This window comes from Heloderma suspectum, chromosome 1 (genome assembly GCF_057233095.1).
Source record: "Heloderma suspectum isolate Gila_16-S chromosome 1, 16-S_ref, whole genome shotgun sequence".
In the NCBI taxonomy this organism is placed as follows: domain Eukaryota; kingdom Metazoa; phylum Chordata; class Lepidosauria; order Squamata; family Helodermatidae; genus Heloderma; species Heloderma suspectum.
In genome coordinates this window covers 169,212,090-169,220,038 of record NC_139458.1, presented here as the reverse complement: position 1 = coordinate 169,220,038, position 7,949 = coordinate 169,212,090, and the positions used below count along the sequence as shown (strand labels likewise).

The 7,949-nt window shown below is 44.6% G+C and overlaps 1 protein-coding gene across 27 annotated transcripts in view; it reads left to right on the top strand.

Annotated features, from left to right (window-relative positions):
• Positions 1 to 520: 520 nt before the first annotated feature.
• Positions 521 to 7,949, top strand: part of QTMAN (queuosine-tRNA mannosyltransferase) — a 294,835-nt gene continuing 287,406 nt past the window's right edge. For 23 of the 27 annotated variants that reach the window (XM_084809886.1, XM_084809792.1, XM_084809833.1 and 20 more), the window contains exon 1: positions 1,619 to 1,709. The gene's annotated coding sequence lies outside the window, so the exon portion shown is untranslated. Of the gene's footprint in view, positions 1,710 to 7,949 lie in introns of all 27 variants that reach the window. The other 4 variants (XM_084809878.1, XM_084809812.1, XM_084809932.1 and 1 more) reach the window with 3 other exon arrangements.

The window sequence follows — 7,949 nt, the reverse complement described above, 5'->3', positions numbered from 1 at the left end:
TTGATACCTATTCTGTAGAGCTAAAAGTTTACGCAAAGGTCTGATACATGTTTTATGGCAGTGGTGGGCAGAAAGTAGATCTTCACATTTTTTAGATTTCAACTCTCAGCATTCCTGACCATTGGCCATGCTGGCAGGGGTTTCTGGGAGTTGGAGTTCAAAACATCTGGAGATCTACCTTCTGCCCACACACGTTTGTTGCTGGTTCTCCCTATCAATATCAATGCTTGAAGGCGAGTTGGATGTCTATAAATTCACAAGGACATGCGCTGGGGCCAGCCATAGCCAACTGTGGCGCCTAGCTTGCCCCTACAGGTCTACCGCATGCATCCATAACTTTACAGCAATATTTCAAACATTACGGCTGCAGTCTTCTTCACACTTCCCTGGGACTAATTTCCAAGTAAACATACATGTAGTCAGGCTCTAAGGCATTCAGTTCAACAGGTGCTACACACTAGGGAAGTATGAATCTGTCCTTAAGGGTTAGGTATGCTTTTGAAGGTTGTTGTTTGCGGGGTCTGGGTGGTGGGGCTGGGACGATAAAGATTGGTCTGTAAAGAAGTATAAGGTAATGTCCCTAATCAAGTTCAAACAGTTGTTGTTGTTGTTCAGTCGTTCAGTTGTGTCCGACTCGTGACCCCATGGACCATAACACGCCAGGCCTTCCTGTCCTGCGCTCTCTCCCGGAGCGTGCTCAAGTTCATATTCATTCCATCCGTGATGCTATCTAGCCATCTCATCCTCTGCTGTCCCCTTCTCCTTTTGCCTTCAGTTAGTCCCTAACACACCATCTTCCTATTTGTATGCATTAGTGATGATGACAGAGCCAAAGGCGTGGCAAGTTTTGAGTCCCCTTTCCCACGGTACCCACATCATTTCACTGATATGGAGAAAACTTGTGTATGTGTTCTGTAGTCTTTCATAAACAAAGTGTGATCAACAAATTAAATAGTCTTTCATAAATGGGCAGTATGATCTGAGGTTGTGATCCATGGGGCCAAGGGAAGTGGCAAATCTAAATGGCAAAACGAAAAGATCAATAATGCAGTTTTAGTTCTGAAACATGCCATGTCGGCTTTCCTCAGCTGGTGCTCCCAGATGTTTTGGACAACTCCCAGCATTCTTGACCTTTAGCTATGCTGATAAAAGCTGAAGTCCAAAACATCTTTCTAACCTGGACCTGGAGGGCACCAGGTTAGGAAGGCTGCATGACAGACTTTTCTAGTACATTAGTTCCTGTCTCCATACTTTTTTTTTTTTTTTTTTAAAGCTAAACATACTTAGTTACCTGGAAGCAAATTCCATTGAAACCAACAGGACTTACTTCTGAGTAAGCACGGCTAGGAAAGGCTCAGGGAACCAGGCTAGTTACTAACCTTTTAGGGGTGGGGAGGTTGCATCTGATGAAGAGGACTATCGTCCGCGCAAACGTATGTCAGAATAAATGTGTTAGTCTTTACGGCGCCATGGGGGGGGGGGGGAAGCAAAGCAGGGCAAGCGCGTAAGGCGTCTGCAACGCGCTGCGCGGCGCCCCAAACAGCGGCGGCGCGCGCAAGAGAAAGAAGCGGAGTCGCTGCCGCCGCCGCCGCCGCCGCCGCCGCTGCGCCCGGCTCTCCCTTCCGCGTCGAGGCGAAGAGCGAGAGGGAGGAGCCGGGAAGCCAGCGCGTCGCGCCTGCCAGCCTCCAAGAGGAACCAACAAGGAGGAGGTGAGTTTCCCCTCTGGGTGGGGTAAAGAGTCGGGGCCGCGCGAAGCGCCAAGCTGGGCGGGCGGGGAGGGCTCCGTGCGCGGGGAGGACGCAGGGCACGCTTGCCCGCTCGGCGCCGCGGGTCTGAAGCGCTGGCCGGCGAGGAGGAGAAGACAAGCGGGCCTAGTTAGCTAGCTAGCCGGCCGGTCCGCCCGCCCGGCCGCCTGCCCAGCTTTCCGCAACCGCAGGCCGGACCCGGCCGGGGGCGCACGGGGTGGGCGCGCACCGTAGCGAAGCGCAGGTCGCCTCGGTGCGGCGAGGAAGGCACGGGCGGGCTCGAGCTCGGCGGGGGAGGCTGCTGGCGCGGCCGCCTTTACCTCCGCCGAGGGGGAAGAGGCGGCCGCTGGCTGCGCCTCTGCGTGTCCGTCTTTCGGTGCTTGTGCGCGCGCGCGCGTTGCTGGCCAGCGCGGCTCCTTCCCGGAGGTTCTTGGCCGAGGCCTGCAGGGACCCCTGTCGTCCGGCGCTGTGTTCGCCGCCGCTCCTTTCCCGGGCCCGGCCGGTTCTGGCGGGACAGCACATGTCGCGGTATTGCTCGAAAGCCTTTTAGGCACGCGCCCCTCCCTCGCCGGGCTTTCCCCCGTTGTAACGGCCTATAATTACCTAGGCTCGGGTGTGAGCCCGAAATGTGTTGCTGGGGCTGCGTTCTGATGCAGGCGACCTTATAATAAAGAATACCCTGAGCATGTGCAGAGTACCTTTTGTTGAGAAATTCTAACCCACCACACCCGGGATTTACTGTAAAGGCTTCCAGGTCAGAGGGCATGGCTTCCTGGCAGGCTTGGCTCCTTTCAGTCATTTTAGAAAGAAAAGCACTGCGGAAGGGAGGGGCTTTAAAGGTATAAATAAATCTGGTCTCCCGCTAGGAAGGGTTAACTAGCCTCTCCAGTAAACTCCCCCGGCCCCGTGGATAAATAGGCAAGAGGAGGTGCTGATGGGTCTCTTTGGGGAGGGGTGGTCACTCAGGTGTATGCTTTGTATGCAGAAGGTCCCAGGTTAGAAGAATCTTTGGTTAGAAGCTCTATCATCATCAGGTGGTAGGTGATGGGAAAGTTCTCTGGCTAAGTTGCTGGAGGCCTGTTACCAGTCAGAGTAGACATTACCAGGTTTGATGGACAAATAGTCTGACCTGGTACAAGCTGGCTTCCTAATTGCTGTTCATATGGTAGAAATTAAATGCTGCTGCCTCCACCTTCCTTATGTCAGGGCCTCTCGGGACACATTAGAGGGTCATTTTGTGCCAGTTGCAGCTTCCTAAGGTGTGGGATTCATAGGTTGGGCAACACCCAATGCCAACCAAATGCTGATGTAAATTCCGTTGCACTACCATGAGGGACCTCAAGTGTGGGGCCAATAGCATTAGCTAACATGGTGGGTTTTCCGGGGAATTCCATCGCACCTGCTATCGCTGTTGGACCTTACACTGGTGCAGCATGATTTACGTTAGTGCTCATGTCTCATTGGATACTACCCCTTATTTTACCATTCCCTGTTGTGGTTCCTCAGTTGATGGTATAATGAGTTGCAGTAGTGGGGATACAAAGCTTCTATGGAGCAGCTCAGAGTCATGCAGTGGTGGAACTTAGTGCAGTTCTAAAAGCTCCCATTTCATCAAGAACTGATTTGCACAGTAGAAGGTGGTGTGTGGTTCTGTTCAGCACTCTACATATGCTGAAACAGTCATGTGATTGCCTCACTGCATAGCTAATTTGCAGCTCAGCCCATGTTTTATCAACATAACAAAGCTGCTGAAGGTGAGTTGCGAGGTGGGTCAGTACATGTGTAATTTGACTTGCAAGCTTAAAGTATGCTGATACAGTCCGGTGTTACCTTCAACAAACATCCAATGACCTACTGAACCCACAGTCACAACATGCAAGCTCTCAGTTGACTTGCCCTGAGACCCCTCTGTAAACTTGGGACTGGCATACATAAGATTTGTTGCTGCATATTCTTGGACAAGTAATCTATATAGATCATGGGGTGAGCCTTCAGAACTGGATCTGGAATTTAATATTTTCAAGATAAATGTGCAAATTCCCCTAAAACATGGAAGAAGTGGCCTTCAGAAGCAGGACTAACAAAGGCTGATTACCCCAAAGGAGATTGATGAGCAATGTAAACCCTGCTCATTCAACGTATCTAGTATGTGTTGGTCAGAAGTGGGATTGTGCTCCATCCTTACATTCCTGTTCAGCTGTACCAGATGAATGGGGAGTGGGGCCACTAGGTACAATCAGTTCCGCCCACTACTGGGATATGTAGTGTGAATAAGGCTGTATGTACGTTTGTAATGCTTTTTTAAAAAGAGAATGGAGGAAAGTCTGAAAATTATTCTAGATGGGTTGCAGTCTGGATTCTAGCGATCGTGTAAGGTAGATAGATGGGTTTTTCTAAAAGGGAAAGAGAAAATCTTTGGGAAACAAAGTGTACAGAATGAATTGGTTCTCGTTTTCTGATATGGAGGTCAGTTATCATGTCTTAGGCTGCAATACCTCTTCTGGGAGTGAGTTCCATTGAACACAAGGGGACTTTCTTCTGAGTAAACATGTATTGGATTGCACTGTTAAGCTATGTATTGTAGACCATAATGGTTAGGTTTTCTGTTTTGGTTCCATGGTGCATAGTGGGAGCAGATACACTCACTGTTTTCCCTTTTTCTTTTGACACAAGTAGTAATGTCTGAAATAATATGAAGATCAGCCCTCTAAGTTCAGCTTGTTCATGTTGGGAAAGGAGAAGAGAGAGGCTTGATGTAGGAGGAGTCTACTGCTGATACTCAGGAAAGTTATATGATGTGTTTGAGTAACTAGGCATAAATCAGCTAGGCCCCAGCCATGGTTAATGCATATAGCAGTTATTATACTGCCAGCACAAAAAATATTAAGGCTTATTTAATAACTATAAAGTAGAATATGCATTTATATAAGTGTGTAGTGAGATAAGTTTTTAACACAAACAAGCATGGCTTAAAATGAATTTTTTAAAAGCTTGGATTTAAGGATGTTCATAAAACCCTTTGTGGATAGAGGCTGATGCTAAATGAAATTAAAAACCCCCTCTTAAAATGAATCCATATTGAGGGGAGTGTCTCTGTTTCAACTGAGTGATACTTGGCAAGTGTGCACAGATCTGTTAACACATAACACTGTGACAATGGGAATAGCAGACTGGAGGGAAATATTTGAGGTGTAAATATATGCACTTTCTTCAAGGGAAGAGGGGTGGCGTTTGAAAGTTTCTATCCTACACATAAATAGTTCTTGGATGCTAACCACACATTGTTGGCTTAAATCTTATTGCAGTGGTCAGGAATAAAGGAGAAGCAGATTGCAGTCTGGTGTATTACAGTGGCTTGGTATAATTCAATAGAGCTGTTTTATTGGACTCTATTAACCTGGTTAACCTTAAGCCTTAGCCATGACAGGAGTTTCATATAAGAACCCATATGTAAAGTGCAATATTGAATTTTAATTAGAGCTTTCAAGACATGAAGTGGAATAAATTTCCCCCAATTCTTCCTCCTCACTTCTAATGTACATTTCTTTCCTTAGAAGCTTAGAATTGATAAAATACTGTGTTATGTGGAGAAAGTATATTTTTACGTCAGTAAATCTTAACTAGTTTTGAAAAGCATAATGAGAACAAATTCAAATGTAAAAGTTTATCTTAGATTCATGTTCCATCTCAATTTGTGATTTAAATCACTCTTAATTTTTTACCAGCCTGACATTCTCCATGGTCATCCCTAATATTGATCAGGATTCTTGTGCAATTTTTGTTTTTGTTTTTTACTCCTACTTTTAGGACATGTTTAATGATAGAATTTTAAATCTAAAACATGTAATGGCTTGGAATTTAAGCACAACAACATTGTAGAGACGTTGGTTAGAAGTCCAGTTTTAGAGTGCCTAATAAAAGCTATAGGTATTTCAAACACACTGCTATTCACTGTAATCTGAAAATGGTTAGTATTAACTTATTTTTTTAGCTTTAAAAAAAATCTCAAATGTTAAGGACTTAACTGACCAGAGTTACAGTCAGCAGCTGCTGCTGAACTAGTGCAGGATAGTCAGTATCCTATTCCTAGTAGGCATGCTGTGTGGTCTGTCAAGTTTTTTAGTTAATGTACCATTTCATGTTTGTACTGTACATAGAGGCTGTTGGGCCGTGATGTGTGCGTGGTGTTGCTGCTGAAGCATCCCAGTTGTTAATGGGATTATACAGGGAGCATGTGACTCCTAGTTCAGGGGTGGGCAGAAGGTAGCGCTTCAGGTGTTTTGGACTTCAACTCCGAGAAGCACCTGCCAGCATAGCCAATGGTCAGAAATGCTGGGAGTTGAAATCCAAGACATCTGGAGATCTACTTTCTGCCCACCTTTGTCCTAGTTGACCCAGCTTCCTTTTGTTTCCTGGTACAATTAAAAGTGGTGGTGATGACCTTTAAAGTCCTGAATGGTTTAGGACCAGGATATCTGAAGGACCACCTTCTCCCATTCTAGCCTTCCCCCCTATTGGAGTCCTCTAAATAAGTTCTTTTGTATGTTCCAGTAACCCCCGAGATATGCTTAGTTGGGACTAGCAAGGTGGCCTTTTTGGTGGCTATGCCTAGGCTTTGGGAGCTTCCTTCCAAGAGAGGCCTGTTTCAGTTCCTCATTAATGACCTCCTGGTAGCTACTAAAGACCTTCCTTTTCCCCTATCCCCTTCTCTTTTGCCTCATGAAGAGTTCTGGGAAGTTCAAGAGTTTGCATGATTTTGTGGAATTTTGGTTGGTCTTAATAAAGGTATTGCCCAACTGTGGATTTGGATTTTCCTCCTTTTTAAGAAGGCATTTAATATGTCATTTTAACTTGCTCTTTTAATCTGCCTCTATTTTTTTAAAATATTTCCATTGGTGTTGTGTTGTTTTCTGCTGCTGTTTTCATGTTTGTGTTTATGTTGTTGTAAATGGAAAAGATGTTTTAAATTTTAAAATGTTTGATTTTTTTTCATTTTTTGGTAAACTGTCTTGAACTCCCACGAAAAGAGGTGGGATATACATGTTAAAATAAAATAAAAATAAATATTGACAATCCCATTTTGTCATGTTCTCCTTTTTGCTCACATCTGATTTGCAGAAGACATTTGCTGCAATTTAATTAGTGCAATTGCTTTGTTTCTGATCTGCTTCATTGGTGCCATCAACATGATGTCATCCTTGAACCTTATCCTATCTACATTTTGACTTGAACAGCAGAGCATATGATTCAGCTCTTATTGTGAGATATTTTCGGATCTAAAGTTGTAGGGTTAGATTTATATTCCTTACTTTTCAGAGTGTGTACCAGATTGAAAGGGTGAAATGTCCTGTAATTCTAGTTGAACCCTTTGTACAGATCTTTCCTCAGTGCTCCAGAGACCTGGACACAATTTAGATAAAGAGTAAGACATGAGCAGAAAGCAAGAAGCAGACAAGGTGTACCATTCAGGAAAGCCTATCAGCAAGAATACATATCTAGAAAAATAATAAAAACAACAATCTGTTTTCACAACTGGGGGGCCTGCTATGAAATACAATTCTTAGGTTAAAGTGTTGACTACTCATGCCTTATACTAACAGCAGAATGTCAAGATATATTGTATGCTGTTTCTGAGCTGATTTCTCTCTAGAGGACATTTGAGTCAGGCACTTTCTTGTGGTTTTCGTGCCTCAGTTCATGCCCAAGCATACAGTTCAAAAATATTTTGTTGCGTTTGTTTGTGCATCAGCTGTTGAGAAGGGAGTTCAAAATATCATTGACTTTAGAGCTTGGTAGTTTGCTAATAAAAAGTCAACAAACTTGGGTCTTGTGCCTTGACAGATCTGGGATACAGAGTCTGTTCAACTTCCATCCAGCTACTCCCTGCAAAAAACAAAGCTGATCACCCATTAAAGTGGCTAGCTGAGCAGTTATTTACACACTGTTACCCACCTCTTCTAGAAACCTGTTTTGGCATGACACAATAGAAATGATCAGATGTTTAGCTGTTTTGAACTTTTCTTATATTGGGTTATTGATGGATTTATTTGCCTTGAAGTGTTACTTGCCCTCTTACAAGGGCTCCTAGTAGGTTGTAGCATCTGTATATAGAAGAGACAGATGGGAGCTATGAAAATCTAGCTCTGAGTCAGGGTGAAGATTTTTGGCTTCTTTTGAAACACTGGCTCACAGATAAGTTTGTGT